We start from the raw sequence: 20,162 nt of genomic DNA, 5'->3' as shown, positions 1-20,162 counted from the left end.
TTGATTTTCTTCTATTTATTCAACTCCTTTAATAACATGTATCACATTTTAACACAAATAGATTAAACATTTATTAATCATAATAAATTGTTAAAATGAGATAATAAATACTTTTAGATTTAAAAAAATATATATAATTTTTAATTTAATCACTGCATTGATTGAAAAGGAAAATGTAATAAAAAATAACAATCCAAAATAAATTTTCTGTTGCATTCTGTAATAATTTTTTGTTAAAATTGATTTTGGTAGTTCAAGCGAAATAGTAAAATTATCTATTGTTTTTAAATTATAAATAAACACAAAAGAATTTAATTAAAATGTGTTCTTAAATAGGAACAAAAAATTGTTTCGTTATTTTACTTCAATGTATACAAGGTTGAAAATTGTAGTAGCCTATTTTTGTAAAGTTTTCAAAAGAGCAAAAACAAATTTATAAATTCCTATCCTTTTTATGATAATATAACAAAAAGAGACGCTTTAATTTCAGCAAAATAACTTTTAATGAAATGGTTATCACTACTTGATAATACTGCTAATGAGTTATGGAATTAAATCATAAAATCAAAATTAAAAAAAGTTCAGTACAGTCGAGATCCAAGGCAGTTGAATTGAGTGAATAATAATAATTAAATTTTTTTTTTTTTTAATTTATTTTAGTATTATTTATTTCTTAATGAATAAGTATTTAAATAGTTTTTTGGTGCATCCTTTATCCTTTACAAAAGGTACTAACTTTTTTTTTTAATGACAAGATAAATATTTAAGTAGCTTATATGATAGAAAATTATCTAATTAAAAAAAATAACTGTTCGATGACAACTTTTATAGATTACTATGGAAGTTATAACATTTTAAAATATAGAGGAAAGATGAAGTATGGGTTATGTTATTTTTATCATCACACATTTCCCTGCCATGCTACATATCCGACTCAAATATAAAAGTACACAATACTCTTATGCTACTAGTTCTAATGTTGTAATTTACCAGACGTTTTCTTTATTAGGTCATTTTTTAATATTTAAGATTGTTAAATATGTATATTGCTATTTAAAAAAAATTAAGTTGGTATTTATATAAAGAATAAGAAATAACATATCAGGCATATTTAATTACTTGTACTTTGAGAAATAAAAATACTAAACAAAATAAAGAACATATTCAAAAATTGGTGTTATTCTAGGAGAAATTTAGTGGTCAATAATAAAGCAGTCACTATATAAATTTAAAATTTAAACATACCAAAAATAATTTTCTTAAAATAATTATTACTTTAAGATAAATTAAGCGACTAATAATAAAATAATCACTCTGTATTTCAATAAATTTAGAAATGGAAATATTCATATTCTATTAAAAAAGGGCCATGTACCATTCAAAGCTTTAAAGCATTTTGTTGGATACTATTTCAGAAAATTGTTTAGAGCCTATAGGAATCAGTTTTATGTTATACAAATAATTCATTAAAATTTTTATTGAGTTAGGAACTAAAATATTTCCTCTCATTATTCCATTTTATCTCTTTACAAATTGATAGTTGAGACCGACACAATTTCAATGTAAACAAACAAAAATGTCACGTGAGGGTAAAGTCACCGGATCAACCTAACTGTATTACACAATATATATCTAAATTTAGATGAGTAATAATATTTGAGATTGTCGTGTAGGCGTAAAACAAGAGTCTGGCGCCTAAAAAATACCATGGATGGTGGAAAATAACTTTAAGAAAATCCAGTCGCGTCATGGAAATAACGAGGAATCTTGGATGTCTATGATGACTTGCAACTATGCTGCACATGTACAGTTCGGTCGCCGTCTGTTATTTATTTATTGTTAGGTGTCGTCGTTAATGTCGCCTGTTTGGGTTTCTATTATTTCGGCTGTGTTTGTATGAGTGTGAGTACGTGGTGGTTACAGTATATGATAACTATTGTAGTTATTATTATTTTTTAATTCACGTCATGTATTGTAGTCCATCATCATTGCCACTCGTTGTCTACAGCACAGACAAACAGAAACAAATGACAGCAATTAGTATCGAAATCGTTCACACGAATTGAATGCTAGGAATTAAAAACCTTTTTTTGCTCAAATAAATACACACATACATTATCCTCTTGTGACACTGAATCCGAAATAATTGTTGTAGCTGTAGGTATTATTATTGTTATTATTAAAAAGATAGAACATATTATAGGTGTAATTATCATTCAGCTTTATGTGCTTATTATTTTTCTTATAACACTGTGACGATTATTAGAGTTGTGTCGGAGGAACGCATTTCCGCACCAAGTACGTATAATGCAAAGTCACAGTAATTTTAACTCCTTTAACAATGAAATAAGTAAAACAACATCTAAATGAGCTAGCTGTTCGGGTTTTCGCAATTTTATATTCTCACATGAGCGAACTCATTGTAACGAAATTTCAATTACAGTTAATTGCCATTACTCAGTAATGCAGCCGTTAAAACAATAATTAGTATTAGTCGCGTCGACACATTTCCCAATCTCGAATAAAAACGTTTGTGTTCATATTAAAACATACTTCGGCCTTGGTTGCATCAGTACAGAANAGTCGCGTCGACACATTTCCCAATCTCGAATAAAAACGTTTGTGTTCATATTAAAACATACTTCGGCCTTGGTTGCATCAGTATACAACAAAAATAATTTTTTTTTCTGTGTAATAATATATTATATTGCTACGATTAATTTCTTTAATTGAAGAACAATACAGTATGTTTTTGATAGTTATTATACATAAAATCCTTCAGATTTTTTTTTTATTAATTCTACTGTTTTTTTTTTAACTAGTATTTTAATCAATTTAATCTTTACATTCATTTTTCAGCGTACAACTACAATAGTCAGTGTCATCCAGTTAAGAATGAAAATCAGTAATATTACACTATAAATTAACCAATCCATTTGTTACTTTATTATGTAGTTTTTAAATAATTTATGAATTTAAGATGTATCGAAGCAATTTCTTTTTTAGTCTAGAAAGGTGTTACGATTTATAATTAATTAGTAAGTGCTTCAAACTAGAATTAGTTGCGTGCTCGTTACTTGGGACCAATTTACCCAAAAACGATTATGTCCAAGAGTCACGTTCGACAAGTTTTGTAATTTTTTTTTTTTTTTTGTCGTTCATTTTAGTCTGTACTCTAATGATGTTGATATTATATTATTGTAACGACAAATGAATATCGCACATTAATTTTACGCAAACCGATTCAAGCACGCCACATAACGCATACACAATTGCTGATTAATTTTTTATTAAAAAAAAAATAACCCAAAATAGTATTCATTCGGCGTAATTAAGTTTTTTCTCCGACAAACTCCAGCGTCGTATAAAGTACACCATATTCGATATGGACGTGTTTCATTACTATTGTTTGAGGTACGAAATGATAATAATAATATAAATTTTCTGACCCTTCTTCCACGCACTCTCATTTTTTTTCAAAACGCATCCTTACACAAGCGTACGTAATATTTTCTGTCGGACTCATCTCCTGTTTGGCCGGACAATGGCCCAGGAACAAAAAGCAAAAAAAAAAAAATAAATGTAATAAAATTATGTTTGACTACAAACCGAATCAAAAGGGATCGTAAAAGGTCCATGAACTATGCAATAGAAGAATATAAATGCTAATACTTCTGCAAAAATATCTTAGGGAGACGAGGATTGCGTTGACCGTTTGTGGACATAGATACGTAGCCAGACGGCTCGTGCGTGCGTGAATATTGCTTAAGGTTTTTTTGCCCTCCTGTACCCACCAGGTATTCATATAGAACAAACGAAATGTAAATTTTCACATTGTTTCTGTGGCCAAAGGTTTTCCTTTATCCACTACAAAAACACCAGCCATCGACCGACCGGCTGTAGTCGGTGCACTACGGCCACCGTGTATGCGTATGATCCAAGCTTTGTATTTGTTTTTTTTTTTTTTTGTTCAAGTTTCTTATTGTGTTTGTGGGAAAAAATTAATTTAATTAATTACGATGGTGTTGGCGTGTACCGTTACCCGCATGCTCCTTTTCACGTGCGCGCATAGAGAATAAAAGACGGTTGTAACGTTGAAAAGAGAGGAACAGAACTTTGTTTTAGCGAAGGGACGATTAATGTTGGTTTTCAAACCCCTTGAACCGAAAATATCTAAAATTTACGACACAAACAGTTAAGACGTGCCGGACACCACTTACCCGGACCGTTCCGAGTTCTTGATTTAGATTTCCTTTTCTGGGACAGCACCGTTCCGGCAAACTCATCAATCGTCTCTTTTATTTTCCCACTGACTTTTAGTAAAAGCTTCGTAAAAAATAAAAGAAACTTCTTGTTAGTTACAAAATCTAAAGCTTGATTTTCTAAAGTTCTTTACATAAATAAACTATTTAATTAGATTTCATGTGATTTATCGAATTTACAACTAATGGTATAAAATAATTTATGGAGACACGAAGGAAAAAATTTAATTGCCGCGTGCAAATAATATAATTAAAGATACTATAGGAGCTCAATTATAATGATTTTATAGGTAAATACAATATTTTTTCACTAAATTAAAACTATGGCTAACAATCAATTATTTTTTCTCGCGAATTCGTTATTTACATTAATCCAATGTATTGATTTAGTGAAACGAATTTACTAATAAATTTTCAAATTGCTTTGTCTAAATTTCATTTGAATTAATGTAATCATATAAAGATATTTTACTTAAACAGTCGAGCAAAAACTATATCCGATCTAGTAGAAATGTATTTGTCGTGATATACAGTAAATAGTTTTAGCCGTCATGTTTTTGCCGCCTGAAAGTTACAAATTAGTTTGCGGCTGCAAATTTGCTTTTCGATACAAACTCTAGGGTCTTACTTGAACGTTTTATATGTTAAGGAAACCCCGTTACCTTACCTCTTGTCTATTCTTAATTTACTATTATTAATTCTGCCGGAGAACCCGCACGAGATGAGTCGGTGTTACGTTAGCTCACCTGAGAAACGTTTTTGCTCTTACCACCACGTCCGTTCCTGCGAATGGCATGTCAACCGTCTTGGGATCTATTAATTGCTATTAGTTAATATAAATGATCTTCGAACCCATCAGCCCGGCCCGCATAATTAGCGGTATCGAAAGCGAGAACGGTTGGCGTTATTAAGCCACGAGGGTAATCTCGGGCTCGTGACATGAGTGTATGTGCACAAAATTAACCCTTCACTTTATTAAGCTCCCAACGCTGACCTCTACTGACCGGAAAGTCCTCAACTCGACTTTCGAAATGTTACACTGTTGTTAACTTTAATGTTATAATTAATTATAGCGCATTTGCGAAACCTAGTGGATGCTTGGAATTTATAGTATTTGAATTTAGCCATCAATTGTAAATAGAAATTAAAAATTTAGAAAGTATTATTTATAACGAAATTCAAAGGATGAGATAATTGTCCACCCTAACCAATATTTTATTTGAGCTAACGCCAAGAAGGTCCTTAAGGGGGCCTAGCATGGTCTATTCTTTTGTCCAAGATCTTTTTTTTGTTATATTAAGGTCTTGCTTGTACAAAAAGTAACATAGATTACATCAAAATTATTATCGCCGAGGAGCCAGCAAACCTTAAAAATTACCCTGGATAATACAAATTTTTCCAAAAAAATCAGAAATGTTTATCTGTACATAATTTTATCACATTTGATACTTAAAAAATATGGTTTTTACACATAAATAGATAAAAACCCGATATTCGAAGGACGAAACGCAACCAAATTAATATTGTTACCTGAGATATTAAAAAAAAGTCGTTTAACCTTCAAATTTATTTTTAGTCTTCGTTGAAGTTGATTTTCTCTGTATTTCTTTGGTTTTGAACTTTCTTCGAGTTACTATATCCATGTGGACATTTTTTTTTATTTATTGCACCGTTAATAACAAATTACAGGGAAATTAACTATTAATCACTTTTAGTTTTATAAACTTTGGGATAGCTGTCTTGAATAATTTTATACATCGTGGTCATTTGCCAACATTGCTGGGCCGTCTGTAGGACTGCTATTGTTCAGAAAACCATTTGGAGTAATAAAACACGTCGTTGATTAAACCCTACACCCTGTCTATGTTTCTTGCGATTCGAGTAAGTAGAGGGTCAACAAAGGTATGTGCACGGTCCGTGATGCCCAAGAACAATTCCGAATTACTTACTCGACATGTATACACACTTTTTCCATCCACCACCACCACTTCCGTCGTATATATCTATGACTGTAGTGAAAACTTCGTTGTGAAGTCCCAGTACACTAAAGTCTATATGTGGGAGTCTTCTCCGCCATCGTACTGTTGTTTTTGGGTCATTAAGCCGCTGCCGCCGGTCCACCTGCTAATAACGCTTCACGTTTACCCTTTTCTCTATTGTATCTAAGTGGAAATAGTATAGTACTAACCAAATAGTGACTGAGCTATAAAATATCCCCTTTAAGGTTAATAAAACGAAACATATATAGAGAGGTCATTTTATTGCCCTCTATTCGATTGTCCCTTTGAATACACCGACGCCGTACGGACACTAGGTATCAATCATCGGTGACCTTTTAGTATGGCCCAAGTGGACCCAAGAGGTTTATCAATTAACCCCACGGGGCTGCCGTTGATCCCTGTCCGGGCCATTTATTTGTAACTTTTTTCCGTGATCCGTTCTTGATATACCTAAAACTTACCGACATTTCAGATTATAGGAATTTTATTTTATTTAATTAGATAAAGAATTTGTTTTAAATTATAGAGACGTCATGAATATTATTAATGGTGCACTGCATTTCATGAATAAACTTCTGACATAAGAATGTAGAGTATGGTTTCAGTATTCCCAAGAACAATAAAAATGTGTGCAACGAAAATTAAAAACACGAGTGATACGTTAAAAGTTTTTCCGCTCTGTTGATGTAAAAACTCTGGTAAAAAGTTTTCATTTTTTTTTTTTAAGCATTTGGCCTTGTTGATCGAATACATCATCCTTGATCTCATATTTATCATAACGTATAAAACTGCTATGTCGCCTTATTTCTTAGACTTTCCTCTTGCTGAGGGATTAAACCCCGGGCATGTTTCCATTTTGAAGATTAAAGAAATTTTATGTATTACTAGGTGCGAGTGTAACGGCGTGGTGGCGCCGTGCCGAAAGGTAAAGACGGAGAAGTAGTCATAAGAGTCGCTTATAAATGTTTTCTTCTTTCTCGCTCGCACTGTTTTTCTTTTCATTTCTTTTGCCTATCTTTCATTTTTTTTTCCTCGTTCTCTCTTGCTCCCGTCCCCCATCATTATTATTATTTCCGTATCAGAAGTACGCACTATGTTTGTGTATATGTGCGAATAGATGGTGTGTGTTACATGCAACAGAATGGCTGCAGGGATGACGAGCGGGTGTTGGTAGAAAATATATCGCTTTTCATACACAGAGAACGGTAGTGCTCGCTTACGAAAAATAGCTCTATTGTCGTTTTCTTAAGAGTTTCACTGAATAAGTTATGACCGAAATACACAAGCGCCGACTACAACGGGGTATTGTTGTTCGTGTATAAATTTGTATTCCTCGTCTGCCCATCCCTCGCCGGTCTTCAGCTACTTATTTATATTTTTTCTCGGAAAAGTGAATTTTGTATCGGAAGTATTCGTATAACTCATAGTGCCAAAAAAATATTCAAATAAATAAATAATAGTCACAATAAAATGCTTCATCCGATTACAGTATCTTAGTGTCTTTGCAGAAACGTCTTTTGAACGAATAAGATTAAAATATACTTTTGGCCACTGCCATACTTCGTATTAAATTGAATAGTAAAACAAAATATTTGTTATGTAATTTATTACTTTAATCGGCTTTGGTTTATGTATAGAATATATTTCTGGAATAATAACAAAAAAAAAAATAAATTCATAAGAATAAATTGTTTTTGTTCGCATAAAAAGTCAAAACAACAAATTACAGGATTGATCACGACAAATTAGAAATTGCATTGTATTAATCTTGTTAAAATATTTAATTATTGTGTATTTTTTGAGTCGCCATAAAAGTATTACAACAAAATTATAAAACCAAGATATTTTCTTTCGAATTTTTATTATTTATAAATAATATATTTGCCACTAATAGACAGTAATTATGATCTGATAACTTAACAAAAATAATAATAATAGCTGTTATTGATGCATGGAAATAATTACATAGAATGATAATTCCAAGGTAAATAATGGGAACAAAACAAAACAATTGATTAATTCTTAGATTTTTTAGATTTGTGCCTTTAAAATAAAATATTGCTTTATTTTTTGAAATACCGGATTATAAATATTAACAGAAACATATTTTTTGAATACTGTGTAATTTATACAAATTAAATTCGAATTTAATATTTTTGGCATACATTTGATGAAAAACGTGTTGCGAATAGAAAATATAATTGACTAGTATAGCCTATTAATTTTAGTATTGTTATTATTATTTTAAAAAGAAAAAATTATTTTTGGTCTTAACTAACACGTTTAAGAAAATTTTTCTTGTAAAATTTATTATTTTAAATATGGACTATTGTGCCTACTTGTTGATGCGAATCCATAGTTATAAACTTATAGATGGTTCATATAAGTTTAGTATTCACAACGATTCTTTTCTTGGAGGCATGCGATGCTTTTGTTATCCAATGACCCTTTTTGTGTATCGTCTTTTCATTACATGGTAATCCAACGCCCACTAAAAGTATTCTCTCCGTCGATTCAGCCTAGTGTGGATGGGGGGGTACAGGAAGAAAAGAGGACCCGTATGCCTGGGCGTTCGAATTGAAATCGTTCGAGTGCGAAAAGCTCTGTCTCATGCATTTTACAACTGTTGTTATTATCATTTAATTAAAATCCTCCGAACTGTTCCTTCGTCTGTTTGACACACACTCGCCGCCGCTTGTATTTATATGAATAACCTTTTACTCTCTTCAGAATGGCGTGGGGGTGATATGATAGACGCAAAAACCGAGGCGAATCCTCGACTGCTTTTGACATTATCGAACATCTGACTTGCTACAACCTCCTCCATTTATTCCTTTTCTCATATATTGTTATTATAAACGGTACAGATAATATTATTTTGTTCGGTGTGCATATAATATGAGTTTAATAATAATAAACAATGCCATTCAAAGATTAAATATATTTTATGGGTTCAGATCGGGCAATTATAATTTTACAAACGGTATTTCTTTAGCTTGTATAGTTTATTTTCAAAACAAAAGCAGAAAAAAAAAATGTCAAAAACATATATTATTACAAAGTACTACTCGGTAGTGGTGGCGGAGGTTATTTGATAGCGAAAAAGAAGAAATGGTAATCGATGAGGAAAAACCGGGCCACATATTTGCGCATGTCGTGACTCTCTACCGTAAGTCCGTGCAAAAATCCATCGCCATCGCTGCTTATTTTGAACCACCGAACTCACTCCAGCCGATCATTCTATCGAATTTTTCCAAATGTGTATTTATACAAATGTGAGACATACACTGCGTCACCACATAGTGACTTCAAAAGTTTGTATCGCATTGCTTCCAAATTTAATTATTAGCGATCGGAACAGTAAAAAAGTTATTTAAACGCTAGTTAGACCCTAAGCCCTTGAAAATGCTTTTAACAAGATATTTTGTTGCGAATAGTAATACTAGTTTTGGATGTTTTTGTTTGTTAATTAAATTGAGTACACAGTCAAATAAAAGTAATTATGTGTCAAAAGTATGTGTGTGTGTGTGTGTAGGTATACGAACATTTATTTGACTGCGTTACATGGGAACATGCGTTGAGAAAATTAACTATTTTCCGTCACCTTTTGGACGAGATACTTGTATATTTCAAGTATATACATTTGTATATTTTACTATCACGTTTGTGTCATCTTAATTATATTCCAAAGAGACGCGGGTTTGTCGACGAAACTAATTTGTGTATAAGATTGTAAATATCATTGGGACGGAATTGATTATAAAGTATGTTGATTGTTACAACGAGTGTACATACTTACATTTAGCTTGATGAACGAAGGCAAAGGTATTAAGATTTTGATCGCCTTTAACACATAGTGATAAGGTACACAGTGCACTTACCTTATAAATTCACTAACCTATTCGATTTATGATCATTTTGAAAATTAATGTCGATGATGTCCAAAAAAATAAAAATAATAATTAACTTAACGTTGATCACGAGACTTGTTTTTAACATACCTTAGCTACTGTTTAACAGCTTATTTCAATATAAATGGTATGAATTACGTTTTTATCTGATAATAAGTATGCTTCTTAATAAATAATAGAATTGTACATAAATTGGTAAGTTATTTCTAAATCCTTAAGCTGTAGTATAATTTGATAAACTCACTGTTAAATATGATCTACTGTTATCACAGTTATAATTAACAACGTAGAGTAAAGTGTTTTAAACTTATTAATAGATACCATGAACATTTCACATTTCAAGAAATTGTGTAATACAATTATACTTCTAGGCTATATACTGCTTCATAAACATTAAAAGAAGTTTGGGAAATTTTAAACAATAATGAATGATAAACTTAATAGACAAGCAGTTGGTAGTTACGAGGCAAGCCAAGAAATAAAAGTAAAGACGTTACTTATACCCATTGTTGTGACCCCAACAATGTTTTACAAACAAAATTAGATGTCGAAATGAAATTTAAACAAGTAAAACTTTTACGTTATTACTATTAGGCAGTATTGTTCACAACTGAAAAAATCTTATTTCCCTACTTAATTTATGCTACTAAAAGTTAACCGTTAGCAGACAGATATCATATGTTCATGTTGAATTATACTAAACTTATTTAAAGACAAAAATGTTCAACAATATGACAGGTTGATTTCATAGGTCTCTATGAAATTGCTTTGGCTTAATTGTTTAGGCGTCTAAACAATTATCAATTTTCTTTATAGTCCATTGAATAAAAAATATTATTAAAGTATTACGATAATATATTTTTTTAAATAATGCATTTATACGTATAAAAATTCAAATATTGAATTTTATTTTTCCAAATATCTAAACACATCTTCAGAAATGGTTGTAAAATCCTAAAATAAAACACGTTTATTACTTAGAATGTATTAAAAAATACATTTAAATATATATAATTTTGATAAAATCATTTTGCTAATTGAAACTATGGGTGTCATTTTTATTTTTTTAATGTCGACATATATATTTAAATATTTTTTAAATAAATAATGATCTCACCAAGTTAAAACTATTATAAGGTATAAGAAATTATATAAAAAAGTAATTAACAAGTGATTATCGAGAAATATATGAAAATAAAAAATATTAAAAATAATTTTCTTAACATAATAATTATTTTAAGGGAAATCGAATAAATAGTGTTTATAAGAATCATTCTGTATACGAATTTTGTTAGATAGCTTAAAATTTGAATCAACAGTAAAATGAGATGATATAATGTTCTTTGAGAAAAGTCTATAGACATTTGAAGTATAGTTAAATAGTAATTGAACAACTTTTTTTTAGGTTCTATTAAACACTCATGCTATTAAATCAGCTTCATTTTATGATTTAATTAGCTAAGATTAGCAAAGCAATCATCTAATTTAAATAGTACCTTGTATATACAAAATTATCTCTTATCATAAACCACTTAATTAATCAAAAAATTAAAATAATATTAATAATTTTTATTAGATTTTTTTTAGTTCTATTTTTTTTTTTAATTTATCAAACATGAAGTATTATTTATATGATATCTTTTATACCATATTAAAGTTCCAACTTTGAACTCTCAATTGGTCAGTGATCTAATTAAGAGAGAAACTGGTTTAAAACATATTCTGAATTAGTATTTTGAAAGTTATTGAAATGTTTATACTTAGGTGGAAGGATGAGTATGGCCATGAAATATATAGTTATAAAAATAGAAGTACCCATTCTATACTTTCAGACATATTAAATTGTTAATAACTTCTGAAATCCAGAATTTGTTATCGATCACTTATTTTCTTGATTAGATCATTATCAAATAAATGAGCTAATTAATGCATTGCCATTTAAAAAATTAAAGATAATTAATTATATAAGGGATAAACATAAAAAATACTTAATTTACTTAAAATTTAATTAAAAAAAAAAAATTAATAAAAAGTTATTAATAATATTTTTATTTTTAATTTATTATGTGATTATATGATAAGTTTTTAACACATTTTTTTTTTATAGACTATAAGATATGTGTGTTTAAGAAATTGATCACGTGGGATTTTATAGTTAATGCTAATACCAAAGAAATCTGTGATGAACCTGGCGGAGACAGTGTGCGTTGAAAATCGAACGACTACGACGATGACGCTGCTACCAATGCCGTTATTGGGTCATCCCGTTTTTGTGGTGGCAAGAATAAATAGGAAGGGTGAAAAAATTCTCCTCTTCTATTCTTCCTACCGTCGCTAGCCTTCTCCTTTTATACACTCCCCGCAAAGCTTCGATTCGATATACGCCCGTTCTCCACTTGGAACTCAGGGTGTTGGGTTTAATGCGGCATACGTATACATACGGCTGCCCTTCTTTTAACTAAAGGGGGGGTATATAGTGAGTGTTTTGCTGTATGTGAGGAAGGTTAGAACGGGAGGGCGCGGGACGAAACGTAAACGGCGAAATGCCGATAATAGGATGGCCCGGGTTTTTCTCTTTTTCCCACCTCCCAATACATCCTGCCTACCCTTTTTCGCTCCCCCCCTGATGCCATACAACTCCCCTGTTGTCACTCTACCGGCAAGCTTAGTCCGCCGGGGCACACGCAGAAGAATATATTTCATCTCTAAACCGAGAAAAATGCGCAGCAATCAAGCCGACGATGACAACGGCCAAGGCACAGAAACAACTTTAAAATTGCAATATTTTTTTAGTCTTTGTGTAACATGTTATCTAAGTTACTCAATAGGAAAATCACTGAAGATGGGAAGGACTTTTGACGATACATTTTTATTTTCTTTAATTTAATATAATAACTTGTATTATTGAAATAACATTTTTCCAGAGAAGTCATTTATGAGTTTTAATTATTACACATTTATTTTATTATTGAAGTCAATCAATGTTCAATTTTTGTTTTGTGTCTATCTTCAATTTGACAATCTAATTTTTCATATTTACATAATTTTTTTTCTTATGCAAATGACAAGCTTTTGTTCGTTAAAATAATTGGCACATAATAATTTAATTTTTTTTGCTCATTCTACATCTCCCATATTTCTTTACAATATTTAATAACTATAAGATAAATTTAATAAGTATATCAAATCAAAAAAGTTTTTTATAAAACACAAACTATGTGAAACATTTAAAGAAAATTCCGTCTGCGACAAAGGGAATATAAAAAAAATATTGTAAAATAACCCATTATAAAATAAATTAATACTTATTTTTTTATGCTAGTGTTAAGAATATTTTGTGAATAGATCAAGTTGAGTTTTACAGCTTGACGATATAATAATAATGTAATAAATTACTTTACAATTCTGCAGTTATTTATTATAATTATGTTTCATGTAACAATCGTTCTATAAAAGCTATCACAGCTATGTGTTACTGTAAAACTGCTTTTAAGTTTTACTATTCACATATTAAATGTACGAAAGTGTACTCTATTTTAATTGTTTATAGAATTATATTAAAGAATTTGTTTGAAAATTAAATTTCAGTCGATCAAAATAACTAATTTTCACTCAGCTTCGAGTATATTAATTAGCTCTAAAGTACTTAATTTATAATTTACATTATAAAATTCCTAAAAAGTTTGTGAAAACAATTGCATAATCAATTGGCTACGATAAATCTCGAGATCTAGCCATGTAGATAACTTGGAACCATTCATTATATTATATTGTTCTTACTAATTTTAAGTATCTCGACACATGTTTATTTTTCTATTAATATTTTTTTATGGCCATATACAGTTATGCAGCATAGATATGACATTATATACCTATAATAAATCTAATGTTAAGTATGAAATTCAAAACAGCTTATAACACTGTTGTGTAACATAAAGTATGTGTAAAACTCTAAATGCTGCCATCGCCACAACTCGTTTATGTTGGAATGTTCTCTTTTTTTAGAATCAAAGTGTATATCGCTCGCACGTACAATATATAATATACAAATGACGACGCGCTAGGTCATTAGGGAGCCGAACGTCTTGTGAACGTGAAAAAAAAAAAAACTATTCACTATTGGCCATAGACACGACGATGTATCATTTATTTTTTGGTCTAACCCTCGGGTTAGTCGTCGTTGGAGGTGGCGGCAGCGGAGCTAATATTTAAAAATGGAATTTACTAGCGCTCGGGCCAAAAACGTGATCTATCGGAAATGTACTATAATTATACATAAGTAAACACATTCGAGGCAAACACCTCTGGCTGGCGCGGGCACACACACACTAACACCTATTTAACGTTGAGAAACTCTACTCACATTATTATCTTTTACTGTCCAACGCCTACGCGTTTCATTCGAAGTTGACGGTGTCATTTGACGAGTTGGTTTCTTTTGAATGTGCCGGTGAAAAAAATAAAACCAACGACACAATACTACCGGTTGACAGTTTGAAGTCGAACGAGACGACGGAGTTTGACTGCCGAAATTGTTTGTAGCGTAAAGGGCAACCCGGAGCAGTGGTAAAATATTTACAAGTCGCTCGATAAATATGTTACACGATAGTGCATTGTGATCGGTGTAAAGTTTAAAAGGCCACGTGTCACGATAATAATTACTTAACCTCAAATCTTATCTAAAGAAAGGCGAACCCGCTAAAGGAGGTACACATAAAAGCGCCGCGTTGTTATTATAACATTTGTCATGTATAAAATATGACGCTCGGCTCGTTGGAAACTTGATGAAATCCGTTCACACCGGCGACGGCATGCAAATGAAAAGTTTTTGGGGCTTGCCGATCAAATCAACGCTCGCTCGTGTATGTTGACTAATCAATTATGTATAAACCTCGTGGAGTGTGTGTACCGTTACAACAACACGGGCTTCTATTTGTCGAAAAAAATAACTAAAACCCTCTCGCCGTCAATAATTGTCGCGTGTACGCTGATTATTTGATTAAAATTTACAGTAACAATAATCATCACTATAACGATATTATTACGCTGGGCGCAGGGAAAACGCGACTTTTTAATTAAACTTCTCTTTGGATATATTTTCGATTGTTTTACTGTTTGCATACACAATATACATTTGCACTCCAAATGTTTGAGGCTCGCGATTGGAATACCGGAAAAAGGGATAAAAACCGTACGTACGTGCATACATATATTGATAGGGGTGGGTAGGGGAAGGGAACCGATCGGATTGCGTATTGTGAGTGTTTATAGAGGAGGAGTTTTATGCGAGTGCCGATAAAACGGGGTGTGGTATATCCGGGGAAAATCGGTACGTGGGTGGAGCGATCGGAAACCCGTTGGGTATCGATGAGCACATCGCACGCAGTGGCTACACCGTGTGCATTATGTATAGACGTCTACATAAATATATATATATATATACGCAGATAGAGTGAGAGAGAGAGAGAGAGAGAGTGAGAGGGTCAAAGAGATGTGCACGGTAAGTATATATACCTGACCGTAGGCGGCTAGCAGTAGGGGAAAAAAGCACCGTCATGCGCGCCGTTCTTTTAGCCGGGACCGATTGATCGGAATTGGCCCGTCGCCGTCGCACTCACACTGAACGGCAGCAGTGTGCTTAGTATGTATCGAGGGGGGGCAGTAGTGGCCGCCCGTCCGCTGCCGCCGCCGATAACCGTTCGATCGGTAAATGTACGGCGACCCAACCTTTTCTCTTTGATGCGCCGACTCCGCTTTGTATGGTATTTTCGTGTATTGCTTGGGAAAAAGGATGGAGGGGTGGGCAAATAAATTCGTATCGACGATTTTCCAATACATACGCTCCCACGTGGACTTGCTAACGCTTCACGTGGTCCGAATACATTCGATAGGATTTTAAAATGAATTTTTTTTTTTTTTTAGAGAGATTTAACAAATAACTCGCTTAACACCTAATTACTCATGGCTTTTACTGTTCTGTTTAAAATATGATTAACGTGGAATTTTTAATTAACATGAGAAAACTTCGTTATGTACGATAAAACATTTCTAGATCAAATTAATACTTCACTAGCAATTATTTCTCACATTATTTACTTATTTGATTTCTATAAATGATTAATTGAAAAAACAATTAGCAGTAAAGTTTATTACTATTCAATATAGTTTAATGTACTATTCATTGAATCTCTAATAACGTAAATATATGTATAATTTGTCATTAATTAGGCGAAATTTACTAGACATCTCAGTAACTCGATTCGGTTGTAGTTTGTTAATATGAATTTTAAAATTATGAAATCAGCTATAACAATAGTTCAATAGACAACGATTTAGCTCAAAGATAAGGCAGAGTAACGAGTAGTTGAAAAACAACAACAATCACATTAATCACCTCGTGGTGATTAATGTGATTGCGAAAATTATCGTTGTAATCTATACTTATTTGTACGACTGTCGTCAAAGTTTTTTATTCAACTTTTAATTGTATAACAATGTCATTTTTATACTTGAAGTTTCTTAATTATATCATAATAATTCAAGTAAAATAGAAGGAAAATTCATTCATTTTGCTAAAGACATTTTTGTAATTATTTGTATAAACGAAATAACTCAAATTTACTTCTTGCCTACAAAAGTCTTTAATAAATATGACGTAAACCGTTAAAACAGTCATATTTTTATATAATAAATAAAGGCACCTCTATATTATTAAAAAGTTTAAAATTATATAAAATGTTTTTCATAAAACCTATGTGCGTTAATTATTAAATTTCACGTGCATTTTGTAATTAATTATAAATTCTTAATTTACATGAAGTTGTAGTCTTAGGAAGTCTATTCATGTAATATTATGACGATTTTATATTTCATATGAGTAATAGTGTTCAGTAATTCGTATAGAAACAACAAAAAAGTGTACATAGTAAATAATTTCCTTAATTAAAACGTATTTTATTATACAAGCACAACGAAATTATTGACTCTACCTAGAAATAATTTAACTACTTTTAGGTGGACTTTTTTTTAACTTTAAATTTAATTTAACAAAGCGTTATTTGCTCGTTACTGTCAAAAAAGCCACGATAATATACATGTAGATCATAATAAATTGTAAAAAGTAAACTTGTAAAATAATTGTTTCTGTATAGTAATTAAATTATCGAGATAATTTTTTCAAGTTAACTTTTTACTTACCCTTGCTCAATTGCGTTAAAGTTAGCAGTGTGTTTGCTGAAATATTCTCGACGGCCACCAATGTTTTATACACAGCTCTTGATATAAATGGAGTTTTGCTTTGAATCGTTAATATTCTAGTGATTTATTGTGAAACAACAACAAGGCGCCGCTTCCGCTTTCTGTGTCGATCTGGACGAATTTTCGTTCTGTGCAGTTATGTAAACTTTTGGAATTTTAGCGTTGGCAAACGATTTTTCAATTACAAAACATTAAACGAAAAAATAGCATTTTTATTTTCAAAAAAAAATAACAAAATCACATCTTGCTCACAAAAGGCAAATGAAATAAAGCGTTTACACGGATAAAAAAAACTCTCTATTATATTATCCGCATAAGAAAAAACATGTGTATGCATAAAAATTGTTCAAAACTTTGGATTTTCAAGAAAATTGTCACGCTCCACCATCGCTAAAAATAAAATAAAGTGGTAGACATATTGTTTATAGAGGAAAACGAGTTTTAGGAGAAAAATAATAATACCGAAAACGCTGTAACTCATATTTTTCTTTTGTTATTTTACCAAAAGAGGTTTGCGTATGAGAGTTGGGCTAGCGCCGCGCTAGTGTTTAACAATAATTCATTCGACCGAATCGATTTTTTTGCTTTGTTTTATTTTTCTCGAAGTACTTATAACGAATAAACGCGTTAATTCCTTTTCGCGTCGTCGCCGTATCACGGTGTCCATATAGAAAGTCTGAGCACATTATACTCATAAAATGCTATTATTATAGTTGTTATTAACTTATTATTACCACAAATGCAGCCAAGTGGACGGCGGATAAGCCATGTGAGAAGCAAGTACGGCTAATTAAATGAACACCATCGATCGTTATTACTGTTATTAGCGCTTTATTATTGTTCATGTTATTCGTTTCATGTATTATGCATTAGTCGAGAAATAATTTACACGACCAAGTCCAATTAAACAGGCGCGCTTTGTGAAAAAATTTATTTTCGCCGGAAATTTGCTGTGGGCCATAGTCCATGCATCTGTGCGTCGCTGTCTGAACAAAAAAACTCAGAAAACCAATATGTCCAATGATATTTAATTGATAGCGCACAACCTTTTTATGGTCATGTTTTTTTTTTTTTTTGACGATAAGATTTGTTTTAGTTTTCTTACGGCGCTACATACTTTTCATCCATTGACCTTTTATATTTATATGACATTTGATTACAAAAATTGAACGCGTCCCACGGTTTATCCGCTACCGCTTGGCCCTTTGGAAAATTGCGGTACGCCCGTTATCGATCGAACGCCGCCGCCGCCACCATTTTTACAGTTCCCCCCGAGAGGGGGCATCGCTGTTCTCCACCTCTATATTTATACGACCCGTATTGACGTCTTTCAGTTTTTCTCTACGACCCACACATATAATGTTATATACGTCCATGCCCAGAGCCCTGTTACGACACAGAAAGTATCCTTTGGCTGTTCAAAAACTAAGCCAAATCAAAAGATAACTACTAGCTTACCTAGAATTGATGTACAAACGTAATAAAAAATTAACTTTTCATTAATGGTTTTTAGTGTACTACACATAAATTTAAGTATTATGTACGCATTTTATTGGAATTCAGTAACTTGGTTAGATATTTCTTGTGCACAATGTCATCTCTTTATGTTCTAAATAATGTGAATAATAGATTGTTAATATTCATATAAAATAAAGTTTTGTTTATAAAAAATAAAAATGTTCTGAACATCTGGAATGATACACTAAATGTTAATAAAGTACATTATAATATTCTAACGATATATTCACGAACCGTGAAAAACTGTAATAGACCTGGTAGTTTCTGCACGAGTGTAATCTCCTTTAGAGTGAAAAAAGAAAATTTATCATGTCTGCATCAAACTTACTGTACTTCCCCTTAGACTCCTTATAGATAGTTACCAGACTTCGTTATTACTTGATTTATGCTTCTATTTTAATGGTTATGACGAAAATCATAATAATAATAAATGGATCTTAGGCTACAGACTCTTTGAATATACTTTAAGCACATGTAAAATAATTAATAGGAATAGACAGTGATCGGATATCCGGAAGCTCTTTTGAATTGTGAAATATTTAAGAATCAAACCACTACATACATGCGAAGTGGATGTATCTAGACTATGTTCAAAAGCGTTAAAGCTTCTTACTCTATTTAGGTATTTTTTTTCTTATTATTCAAGTTCTAAGAGACAGAAATAGAAATTTTACTATAAAATATTGTACAAATAATAGGCGATTTGTTATTTGCTAAAACACGATATATTATTTTAACTTTCTTAACAATTTTACTATCAAAAATAAATATTTTCTACACTAATTCACAATAAAAGTTATTTGTTTATTTAAAATTCCTGCTAACTCAATCCTTAAAATTACTTAATTTGGAAAAATCATGAAATAAAATTTCAAAGTTTAAATTTAACTAATTATTTGTTAATTATTTAAATATATGTTATTTACGCATTTTTGTTCTAATTCTCATTAATCCATACGATCAGATTATTTGTTAGCACAAATTGAAATAGTTATAAGTAAATGTGCTATCAATAAAAATATTATTACAAGCTGATTGTTTCTTAGGAGTAAATCGTTTTCGTTAATTAAAAGGTGGTTGTAGACATTACACTCAGTTCTTATAGTCTATTATACGCATCATACAACAAATTTTTGATAAAAATAGGGTTTTCATCGAAATGTAATGTGTTTAGTTAACAAGGAATTCCAGTTGAACATTTAACACCTATAGAA

At 31.2% G+C, this 20,162-nt stretch overlaps 1 long non-coding RNA gene across 1 annotated transcript in view; it reads right to left on the bottom strand.

Moving 5' to 3' along the window:
• Window positions 1-17,953, bottom strand: part of LOC126907576 (uncharacterized) — a 34,870-nt gene extending 16,917 nt beyond the window's left edge. Inside the window, exons 1-2 of the long non-coding RNA XR_007704567.1 lie at window positions 17,893-17,953; window positions 17,371-17,820 (exon numbers count right to left, since the gene is read on the bottom strand). This is a non-coding gene — a long non-coding RNA (uncharacterized LOC126907576). The remainder of the gene's footprint in view (window positions 1-17,370; window positions 17,821-17,892) is intronic.
• Between the last annotated feature and the right edge of the window lie 2,209 nt (window positions 17,954-20,162).

The sequence above is a fragment of the Daktulosphaira vitifoliae genome, unplaced genomic scaffold, assembly GCF_025091365.1.
Source record: "Daktulosphaira vitifoliae isolate Bord-2020 unplaced genomic scaffold, ASM2509136v1 Scaffold_5, whole genome shotgun sequence".
Lineage (NCBI taxonomy): Eukaryota > Metazoa > Arthropoda > Insecta > Hemiptera > Phylloxeridae > Daktulosphaira > Daktulosphaira vitifoliae.
The sequence above is the reverse complement of the archived record's forward strand: the minus strand, read 5'-3'. Positions and strand labels throughout refer to the sequence as shown.